The sequence below is a fragment of the Ornithorhynchus anatinus genome, chromosome 6 (genome assembly GCF_004115215.2).
Source record: "Ornithorhynchus anatinus isolate Pmale09 chromosome 6, mOrnAna1.pri.v4, whole genome shotgun sequence".
In the NCBI taxonomy this organism is placed as follows: Eukaryota; Metazoa; Chordata; class Mammalia; order Monotremata; family Ornithorhynchidae; genus Ornithorhynchus; species Ornithorhynchus anatinus.
In genome coordinates, this window is record NC_041733.1 from 14,053,624 (window position 1) to 14,065,511 (window position 11,888).

An 11,888-nucleotide genomic window follows, 5' to 3' on the forward strand; every position below is an offset into this window, starting at 1 on the left:
CCAGCACAAATTGAGCAATGCTTTTTATCTCTAATCCTCAGGATGGAATCATCTAATTTGATTTTTTTATTGGCATTTGTTAAGCGTCTACTTTGTGTCAAACACCGTTTTAAGTTCTGGGGTAGGTACCAGTTAAGCTCTGTGGTAGGTACAAGTTCTGCTTAGGGCTCCCGATCTAAGAAAGAGTGAGAATAGACCTCCCCCTTTTACAGTTGAGAAAACTGAGGGTCACAGAAGTGAAGTGACTTGTCCAAGGTCACAAAGCAAGCAAGTGGCAGAGCCGGGATTAGAACCCAGGCCCGTGCTGTCTCCGGTAGGCCACCCGGCTTCTAATTCCTAGTCCAGGAATAACATAAGGGCCCAGAGAGGTTAAGTGACTTACACAACGATACAGAGCGAGGCGGTGGTAGAACCGAAGGCGTAATTCGGGACCGTTCATTCGTTGGCTGGTCGTCGTCTATTCCCGGACACTGACCCTTACTCTACCGGAGTCCGGCGTTACCAGTGTGGAGGGGGACTTGCTCAGGGCTCCTTCCGTGCTCTGGCACATACATCGTCAATTCGCCACTCAAATAGAGGGAGCTTGGTCTTTCATTTGCCTTCAGGAGAGGGACACTCACTCGAGAAAGAATCACAGCCCCTTACATTTCCCGCTCCCTTCTACTACCCCAGACCACTACTCTCCCCACTTTCAAAGGCTTATCAAGGTCAAATCTCCTCCAAAAGGCCTTCCCCGATTAAGCCCTCTCTCATAATAATAATAATGGTGATATTTGTTAAGCACTTACTATGTGCAGAGCACTGTTCTAAGCACTGGGGTAGATACAGGGTAATCAGGTTGTCCCACGTGGGGCTCACAGTTAATCCCCCATTTTACAGATGAGGTAACTGAGGCACAGAGAAGTTAAGTGACTCGCCCACAGTCACACAGCTGACAAGTGGCAGAGCCGGGAGTCGAACTCGTGACCTCTGACTCTGAAGCCCAGGCTCTTTCCACTGAGCCACGCTGCTTCCCCGGCTCTCTCTCCTTCCTGCGTTATCGATGCATTTAGATCTGTGACCTTCTGGCATTTGGTATTCTCCCACCCTCAACTCCACAGCACTTACCCTCAACTCCACAGCACTTACGTATCGATCTATAAATGATATATTATAAATTGTTTATATTAATATCCGTTTCCCCCTCTAGACTGTAAGCTCATTTTGGGCAGGGAACGTGCCTATCAACTCTGTTGTAATGTACTCTCCAAAGTGCTTCTTAGTACAGTGCTCTGCACACAGCAAGCACTCAATACATAATAATAATAATTATAATATTGGTATTTATTAAGCGCTTACTATGTGCCGAGCACTGTTGTAAATGCTGGGGTAGATACGGAGTAATCAGATTGTCCCACGTGAGCCTCGCAGTCTTAATCCCCATTTTACAGATGAGGTCACTGAGGCACTGAGAAGTGAAGTGACTTGTCCACAGTCACACAGTTCACAAGTGGCAGACCTGGGATTCGAACTCATGACCTCTGACTCCCAGGCCCGTGCTCTTCCCACTGAGCCATGCTGCTTCCCATTGATTGAACTATTGAATGACTGCTAAAGGATTCCAAAGTACTTTATGCAACTGTCAGTGAAAGCAATGAAGTTTCTACATTCTTTGTCATTCACCATATCGTCTAGTGCAGTGTCAGAAAGGTAATAAATCAATCGATCGTATTTATTGAGCACTAACTGTATGTAGCTCCTCTCGGGGTCGCACCTGAAGCGTTTCCAACACTCTACCAGCCTCGACTACGGGAGGGAGAGTCAAGCGGAGGCCTGCCCGTTCCATTCCTGGCTTGGCCAGCGGCTAGGAAGTGGAAAGCCATCTGCTACAAACTCCTCTGTGCTGAGCTGTAGCAGCAAGGGACGGAGTTGAGGACGGAGACTCGGGTTTCCTGCTCGGGAGGAGGCAATGGTAAACCACTTCCAGTTTTTTTACCAAGAAAACACTATGGATCCACTACCAGAATGATTGCAGAGGGAGGTAGGACGTTCTGGGAGAGAGGTATCTGTGGCGTCGCTATGGGTCGGAGACCAATCAACGGCATAAGATAAAAACTGTATGTAGAGCACTCTACTAGGCATTTAGGAGAGTACAGCACAATAATATGACAGTCACAGTCCCTGTCCACAGTCATCTTACGGTCTAACAGTCAGTAGAAGTTCAGCAGATACTTGTTGACTGACCAAGGAAATGAAGCCAACCCTGGAGTGGAATGAGATGGGTGCCGAATCAATCCGTCAATCAGTGGCATTCACTGAGCGGTGTCATAAACGCTTGAGAGCCTGATAATAAAGTTATTGCTGTTGTTTTAGGCTGCCAAGACATCTCCGACCCAGAGCGACACCATGGACACATCTCTCCCGGAATGCTCCACCTCCATCTACAATCGTTCCGGTAGTGGATCCGTGGAGTTTTCTTGGTAAAAATACAGAAGCGGTTTACCGCTGCCTCCCGTGCACTAAACTTGAGTCTCCGCCCTCGATTCTTTCCCGTGCCGCTGCTTCCCGACCGGTGGGTTTTGACTTGTAGCAGATGGCCTTCCACTCGCTAGCCACTGCCCAAGCTAGGAATGGAATGGGTAGACCTCTGCTTGTCTCTCCCTCCTGTAGCCGACTGGTAGAGTACTGGAAACTTTCCAGGTGCGACACTGAGAGGGGGACAGTAAAGTAAGTAGACACAATCCCCGCCAAAGCGGCTTACAGATAAGAGGGAGAGACAGACATTAAAATAAATTACAGATGGATGTGTACACATGTCTTCCCATCCACTGCTGTAGGCAACAATTTAATGAAGGAGAGGAAGAATACATTAACGTCTGTCTCCCCCTCTAGACTGTAAGCCCTTCGTGGACTGGAAATGTTTCTGTTTATTGTTGCCTTGTACTCTCCCAAGCACTTAATACAGTGTTCTGCACACAATAAGCGCTCAATAAACACGATTAACTGCCTGACCGACACTCAGAGGGGATGCTGGGAGAGGCCCGTAACAGGGACGCAGCCTGAAGTCTGGCCAAGGTCACACCCTCATCCTTGGGGAGGGAATCTAGGACTTTCAAAAGTCCAAGTCATCGAGATGCCCATTTGCCCATTGCTTACAGAAATGAGTCCTCCTGCCCCCAAGGTCCCTTGGTACCAAGGTGAGGAGACTTAAGTTAAGGTGTCCTCTTGGCAGAAGATGAAGAGAGATGGACGCAGAGCACATGGGGACCAGCATCTGGAACGAGGCCCAAGGAACAATGAGATGGAGCCGCTCGCCATCTTCCAAACCCCCTTCCAGGACTAAAAACATTGGCTCAGCTGACCGGAAATTTGGCCCGGGCTCCGGCTATAAGGGTTGGATGACCTTAATGGGACACTAGAAAAATTTCCTAGTCCCCCGGGCAGTACCAAACGCTCAGGTCGGCGTGGTCTAGGGGAAGGAGGGCATGGAGTCGGGTGTCAGAAGGTCCCGTGTTCGAATACCAACTCCGCCGTATGTCTGCGTGACTTAGGCAAGTCACTTATCTTCTCTGGGCCTCAGTTCCCTCATCTGGAAAACGGGGATTAAGACTGGGAGTCCCATGTGGGACAGGACTGTGTCCAACCTTATTAACTTATATCTAACACAGTGCTTAGAACAGTGCTTGGCACATAGCAAATATTTAATAAGTACCATAATTACTGTTATTATTATTGCTGTAATAATAAAGAGCATAGGTCTGGGAGTTAGAGAGCCTGGTATCTAGTCCTGGCTCTGCCACCTGTCTTCTGTGCAGCTCATAGTAAGCACCCAAAAATACGATTGAGTGATTAACATCTCTGTGCCTCAGTTACCTCATCTGTAAAATGGGGATTAAGACTCCGAGTCCATGTGGGACATGGACTATGTCCAACCTTGTGTCTATCCCAGCACTTAGTACAGTGCCGGTCACATAGTGTTTAATAAATGCCGTACAAACTAGCTCCCTTCTAGACTGTAATATCCTTGAGGGCAGGGATCTACTGGACACACTGTCCCAAATGCTTAGTACAGTGCTCTAATAATAATAATAATGACAGTAATGGTACTTGCCAAGCACTATGGTAGATATAAATTAATCAAGTTGGACACAGTCCCTGTCTCACATTGGGCTCACATTCTTAATCCCCATTTTATAGATGAGGGAACTGAGTCCCAGAGAAGTGAAGTGACTTGCCCAAGGTCACACAGCAGACAGGTGGCAGAGCTGGGATTAGAACCCACATCCTTCCGACTCCCAGGCCCTTGCTCTATTCACTTAGCCTCACAGCTTCTCTACACACAGTAAGTACACACCGTAAGTGTTCAGTAAATAGGATGGATTGATCGATTCAGTTTCATTTCTTTCTTTCCAACTCCCAAAAAGTTTGCATCTGAATGACAGAAAGACCCTCTGGCCCCATCCCTTGCCTCCGGCACAAGGTCCAGCTGCTCTTGAGAAAGGAGCCCGGCTCGGACCAGCTGTTCCAGCTCTGGGTGTTTCAAAAAGACCCAGGTTCCTCAGGAAGTCTTTGGGCTCCCCAGCGGTTTGGCCACCACCGATCCCCGTCCAAAGCCACCGGCCGCCCCTCCGAAACTCCCGGCCCCTCTGCAGCACCGCAAACTTCAGGGCGACCGAAGCCAGAAATGCATTCTCCCATTACATTAATAAAAATTTTACAGCACGGTGGCAGGAAATGCATTTTCAGTTCATCTGCTGCAGCTATTAGATTACCAGGAAATGGCTGTCTGGCAGGCAGCCAGGGCCTCTTACTTAAAGGCCAACGCACACCCAGAGGAAGACCGGGAGAATGAAAGAAAGAAAACTGCACCATCCTAATGGACAATTTGCTGAGACACCGTAAATACCTGCAACTGCCACTCAGGGTTGGAGGATGGACCCTCTGAGTCAAGGCGGCATTAAATTCACATGAACACCAGACAACTGAAGAGTCAGTGGCTTGCCTCTGTTTGAAATCTTACCAGGCCGGTTGCCCGAGAGTCCAGAGAGACGGTGGGGCAACGGCGAAACGATACCCTGCTACGCCCCGGAACAAGACATTATGATGGTCCTTCGCTCTTCATCAGAAACCTCACTTTGCTATTTTTTTAATAGTGTTTAAGTGCTTACTATGTGCCAAGCTCTGTACTAAGCACAGTACAGTGGGGTGGATACAAGCAAATCGGATTGGACCGCAAACCCTGTGGGGCTCACAGTCTCAATCCCCCATTTCACATATGAGGTACCTGAGGCCCAGAGAAGGGAAGTGACTTGACCAAGGTCACACAGAAGACAAGGGGCGAAGCCAAGATTAGAACTCATGACCTGCGGACTCCCAGACCCATCCGCTATCTATGATGTCTATCTTACAGAAAACTGAGGCATGGAGAAGATAAATGATTGAGCCGAGGTCAGACGACAGGAGAGTGGTGGAGCTGGGATTAGAACTCGGATCTCCTGACTCCCAGGTCTGCGGATTTCAAGGATGGAATAAAGGGAGCAGTGTAAGGCAGGAGACAGGGCAGATTTAGATGTACAGTGAGGTTTTATACGAGGCAGCTCCTGCTGCCTCAATCGATCAATCAATCATATTTATTGAGTGATTACTATATGCAGAGCACTGCACTAAGCACTTGGAAGAGCACAATATAACAGAATCGGTAGACATGTTTCCTACACACAATGAGATTACACTCTACAAGGGGAGACAGGCATTAAAAGGAATAAATTAGTAATTTAAACCGTAAGCTCCTTGTGGGCAAGGACGATGTCTTCCAGCTCAATCATACTATACTCTTCCAAGCACTTAATGCTGTCCCCTACTTACGGTAAGCACTCAATAAATATCACTGATGGACTGAATTGTCTCGTAGGTAGTCAACCATCTATTTTTGCTTACTGACTGAGCAGCTTGAAAATAGAAAGGTGTGGCTTAGCAATGCCAATCTAGAAGTATGTGGAGTAAAGTCATGGTGGATTTAACCTCATTTTTTGTTTCTGATGACACTCCAGCTGTTCCGTCCTCTTGTAAGACTCCTCTGCGGTGCCTGGATCACCTGGAAAGAGGCAATGATAAGCAAAAACTCCTCACTATCGGCCTCGAAGTTGTAGATCACCTTACCCCCTCCTACCTCACCTGTCTTCTCTCCTTCTCCAGCCCAGCCCACACACTCCGCTCCTCCGATGCCACTCAGCTCCTCGCTGTGCCTCGTTCTCGCCTGTCCCGCCGTCAGCCCCTGGCCCACATCCTTCCTCTGTCCGGGAACGTCTTCCCTCCTCAAATCCGCCGATCACACTTCCCGGCTTCAAAGCCCTACTGAAGGCTCACCTCCTCCAAGAAGCCTTCCCAGACTAAGCCCTCCTTTTCCTCAGCTCCCCCTCCCCTTCGTCCCGACTCGCTCCCTTTGCTCTACCCCCCTGCGCCACAGCACTTGTGTATATATATATATATATATATATATATATATATATATACTTATCTATAATTCTATTTTTATTAATGCCTGTTGACTAGTTTAGATGTGTATGTATCTATAATTTGATTTATTTATATTGATGCTACTGATGCCTGTTCACTTGTTTCGATGTCTATCTCCCCCCTTCCTGACTGTAAGCCCGTTGTGGGCGGGGATTGTCTCTACTGCTGAATTGTACTTTCCAAGGGCTTAGTACAGTGCTCTGCACACAGTCAACGCTCAATAAATATGATTGAACAAATGAATGAATGAATAATAATAATAATAATGACAAAGGTACTTGTCAAGCACTTACTATGTGTCAAGCACTTTTGTAAGCGCTGGGAGAGATACGAGTTAATCAGGTTGGACCCAGTCCCTATCCCACATGGGGCTCACAGTCTCCATCCTCATTTTACAGATGAGGGAACTGAGGCTCAGAGAAGTAAAGTGACTTGCCCAAGGTCACACAGCAGACAAGTGGCAGAGCTGGGATGAGAATCCAGGTCCCTCTGACTCCCAAGCCCGTGCTCTATCCACTAGGCCACACTGCTTCTCAAAAAGGTGTATACAAATCAGAGGCACCTGGAGGAGTGACCGAAGGAGCTAAATTTGAACAGTCTAGAAAAATGAGGGGTTTCGGGGAGGGGGGAGCGAGCAGGGATCCAAATGTATAAATACCTTCAAACGGTAACGGTATTAATGAAGGAAGGGAATTACACACCATCCCAGGAGAGGGAGGGACAAGGAGCTGTGAAGGGCTGGTAGCAAAAATATGAAAAAGTTTTGCCAAGGTGCCTTGGGAGGGAAAAAGTTCTTGGAGGTGACCCCAGTCAGATGTTGAGCAGGTCACTCAGCAAAGGCAGGGATGGACGGTCTTCTCGCAGAAGCGACGTGGCCTCGTGGAAAGAGCTCGGGCCCGGGAGTCAGAGGCCCTGAGTTCTAATCCCGGCTCTGCCACTTACCTGCTGTGCGATCTTGGACAAGTCATTTCACTTCTCTGTGTCTCAGTTCCCTCATCTGCAAAATGAAGATTCAAGACCTGTTCTCCCTCCTACTTACACTGTGAGCCCCATGTGACCTGATTATCTTGACGCTACCGCCGCACCTAGTACAGCGCTTGACATATAGTAAGCACTTGCAGCGTGGCCTAGTGGATAGAGGAGGGGCCCGGGAGTCAGAAGGAGCTGAGTTCTACTTCCAGCTCCATCACTTGTCTGGTCTGTGACCTCGGGCGAGTCACATCACCTCTCTGTGACTCAGTTACCTCATCTGTAAAAAGAGGATTAAGATTGTGAGCCCCACGTGGAACAGAACTATGTCCAACCTGATTAGCCTGAATAATGATAATAGTATTAAGCACTTACTATGTGTCAACCACTGTTCTAAGCACCGGGATAGATATAAGCTAATCAGGTTGGTTACAGTCCCTGTCCCTCATGGGGCTAACAGCTTTAATCCCCATTTCAGATGAGAGAAGTGAGGCTCAGAGAAGTGAAGTGACTTATCCAAGGTCACAAACAGCAGACAAGTGGCCGAGCGGGGATTAGAACCCAGGTCCTCCTGACTACCAGGGCTGTGCTCTATCCATTAGGCGACGCTGCTACTCCGGCACTTAGTTCAGTGCCTGGTACATAGGAAGCGCTCTCCCAAGTCTTACTAGAGTGCTTTGCACACACAGAAGGCGCTCGATAAATACGATCGAATGAATGAACAAATGCCATAAAAATCCACAATTATTATTACTGATAAGTTTCCCATTAGCTCCCTGAATCCTCATTAGTTTGTTCTAGTGCCACTCTTCATAGCCCAGAAGTTCTCCTTGCTGCTGGGGGTGGAGCTTAGCCAAGGTGACTTCCTGGGAAAGGGAAGCAGCGTCTCTTATGATTTTGCATTTCTGAGTATATGAAAGGGGAGGAGGGGGATGGGTGGAAGCTGGCTCAGATCCTCCTTGGGCTTAATGTCTGGTCTTGCTGGTTTTTTGGGAGGGCAGAGGGAACCGCTCTAATCTCTTCTGGATTTACCAATCAGTCAGTAAATCATCTGTATTCATTGAGCACTTACTGTGTGCGGAGCACGGTACTAAGTGCTTGGAAGAGTAAAATATAACAGAGTTGGTAGACCCCTTCCCGTTGGTAGAAGGGACGACAGACATTAAGATAAATTATGATTTATATACATAAGTGCCGTGGGGCTGAGGGTGGGGTGAATAAAGGATAAAATCCAAATGCAGTTCAAGATTCAGTTAATCAGTGGTATTTACTGAGTGCTTACTACGTGCAGAGCACTGTATTAAGCACTTGGGAGAGTACAGTGCAACAGAATTGGCAGACGGTCCCTGCCCCTAACGAGCTTAAAGTCTAGATGTCCGTCTCTTCCTGGGGCCGACCATGAGAGCCGCCTCTCTGTTCACAAAATATGTTATTTCTTCCCTCCAGCAACAATCTGAACCCCGCAAAATTTGCTCCTGTATCAGGCTGTCCAGCTGATGGAACCAGAAGGACAGCCAGGCCTGAGATCCAGGCATCCGCATAAAATGGCGAGGGCGATAGTCAAGCTGGCAGGGTGGCCCAGTGGAAGGAGCCCGGGCTTGGGAGTCAGAGGTCGTGGGTTCTAATCCCGGCTCCGCCACTTGTCGGCTTTGTGGCTTCGGGCAAGTCGCTTAACTTCTTTGTGCCTCAGTTCCCTCATCTGTAAAATGGGCATTAAGACAGTGAGCCCCACGTGGGACAACCTGATTACCTTGTATCTCCCCAGCGATTAGAACAGTGCTTGGCACATAGTAAGCGCTTAACAAATACCATCATCATCATTATTATTATTATTCTCCGGCTTCCCTTTCGGCGGCACGAGAGATTGGCAGAGGGTTAGGCTCCTTTGGTCAGCAGTCTGAAGGTCCTGAATCTTACGCCTAGGAGCTTAAGCCTTCCCCCTCTCGACTCCCATCGCCTCTCCTCTCCTGCCCCTACTTTTACGGTTGGCTGCTCTCCAAGCAATGTCCATCTTATTTTAGTTCAACCAATCACCACGTAAGCCAACTTGGGCATCCTCGGCATGGCCGACCGATCAGAGCCCCTCAACTTTAAAGCAGGCCGAACTCTGGGCGTTTGCCGACCCTCCTCGCGTCCCTCCGGATTCGCCCCGAAGGTGCCTGTCGGAGAAAGCTGGGGGAGGCAGAGGGAGGCTGGGAAGGAGATCAAGGAAGCAGAGGAAGGAGGAGGCGCTGAGAGAAAGGTAGAGAGGGAGAGAGAGAGAGAGGGAGAGGGAGAGAGACCCGACGGTGGGAGTGAAAGGAGGAAGGAAGAAAGCAATTGAGAAAAGCAAGGAGAACATAAAGTGAGAAGAGGAGAGAAAGGGAGAGAATGAAGCCCTAGGGTACGTAGCAGAAAGATTTATTGAAGTTTAAGAGAAAAGAGAGTTTGAGGGGAGGGAACTGGCTATATATAGTCCTGGATAGGGTGTCGGCTCTGAAAATAGACCGCCACCAGAACCTAATGAAATCCTCTCTGCTGCTGCTGCTGCTGTCACATGCAGCGGGCAGAGGGCTGTTTGGGGGGTGAGGAGGAGGGGGATAGGGGAGCTGGAACGCCAGCTGCCTCGGAGCTCCTGACATTCACGACGACTTGCCCTTTTTTCCCCTTCCACCGTTTCTCCTATTCTTAACTTATTCTGCGTTACGTCGAGGAGTTACGCGAGCTGAAAAAGTGAATGCGGGGGCGGCGCTGCTAAGCTACTGCCAAAACCTGAGCAACATGTGACCAGATTGGGAATCTAATACCAACTAAACTCACGCACACACGCGCACACACAGACTCACAGACACACACACATACAAACACAGTCCTATGGTCCAGTGACATTGAGGCCGGGACAAGCCACTAAGAGCAAAGCAATTTGGGAACATCCTTCTTTGCCTCCCTGGGGGGGGGGGTCCTACCTCTCCGGGGGTGGGGATGCTGGGGGGAGATGGGGAAGGATAGGGAGGGGATGCTTGGGGGAGTCCAAAAGGCAGAGGCGGCAGCAGCAGCAGGGATCCAGGTTGCCTGGGGAGCTGGGGAAGGCCACCAGGCAGCGTGCAGGTGGATTGCATGGGGAGAGTACATTCGTGGGGGTGGGGGAAGGCGAATGGCAGTCGGGATGCAAGTCATGCTGGAAGCACATATCTGTGGGTGGCAGGAGGCGAGTCACATGGGGAGCGCGTGTCTGTGGGGACCGGGCAGAGAAGCAGAAGCTGGTTCGGGGCAGATCTCCTGCGGCCTGGAAGGGAGCCTCCGGTGTGGAAGCAGATGGCCCGGGAGAACACACGCCCGTGGGGTTGGAGGGGACAACTGGCAGGAAGGAGATGGGGGTGCCTGAGGAACGCTTTCGAGATGGGAGGGTTTCCTACCCCCAGCTGACGGAGCCGGAAAGCTATTTCCTCGCGTTCGGGAGGTATCTCTTTAGGGAACGCAACGGTGTTTCTGTCTCTCCGTGGAAGATCGAGGAGGAGGGTTCTCAAACATGAGAGAGAATCCATCCCGCATTCAGGAATTGGTGGTTCTTTTGGAGAGGTGTGAACGGTTCATTCATTCGACCGTATTTACTGAGCGCCAACTGGGTGCCAAGCACGGTACTAAGCGTTTGGGAGAGTACAGTACATCAACAAACAGACACATTCCCTGCCCACAGTGAGTTTATGGGCTAGAGATCGTTGTGGGATGTGGTTTAAAGTTGCAGGTGAGTTCCAGCAAGGGGATGTGCCCCAGGTGACGGAGCGGGAAGGGGACTCAGAGCGGAAGTGAAGCTCTTTCAGGGCAGATCTCCCGGGTCCTGCAAGGGAGACTAGAGTGTGGAAGCAGATGGCATATGCCCATGGGGATGAAGGGGAAAATTGGCTGGGAGGAAATAGGGTGCCTGGGCAATACCTTCAAGATGGGGCGTAGGGGGGGTCCCTGGGAGGCTGGTAGGATTTTCCAAAAGTTCCTTATGCTTTGTGCTAGGACCGCCTCCCAGGGTTCACCTGATCTCTGTGACTTTGGAGCTCACTTCCCCCCTCTCCTCTCCCCCGCTCCTCCCTACCAAAAACCTCCCTGTAACCTCAGGGAGTGGATTGCCTAAGGGTTGGTGGCTGGAATGGGACTAATCGTAATAACAATAATTATGGTCTTTGTTAAGCATTTACTATGTTCCAAGCACTGTACTTGGCGGCGCTGGGGGTAGATATAACGTAGGTTGGACACAGTCCCTCTCCCCCGTGGGACTCGCAGTCGAAGTAGGAGGGAGAACTGAATTTAAAATTCTATTTTACAGGTGAGGAAACGGAGGCACGGAGAGGTTGTGACTTGCCCAAGGTCACATAGCAGACGAGTGGCAGAACTGGGATGAGAACCCAGGCTCCTCTGACTCCCAGACCTGTGCCCTTTCCAGGAGATCAAGC

The 11,888-nt window shown here is 49.7% G+C and overlaps 1 non-coding gene across 1 annotated transcript; it reads right to left on the reverse strand.

The window, feature by feature from the left end:
* Window positions 1-2,561: 2,561 nt before the first annotated feature.
* Window positions 2,562-2,697, reverse strand: LOC114813114. Its single transcript, XR_003760724.1, has one exon. It is a non-coding gene; the product is annotated as a small nucleolar RNA SNORA7 (small nucleolar RNA).
* Window positions 2,698-11,888: the final 9,191 nt, after the last annotated feature.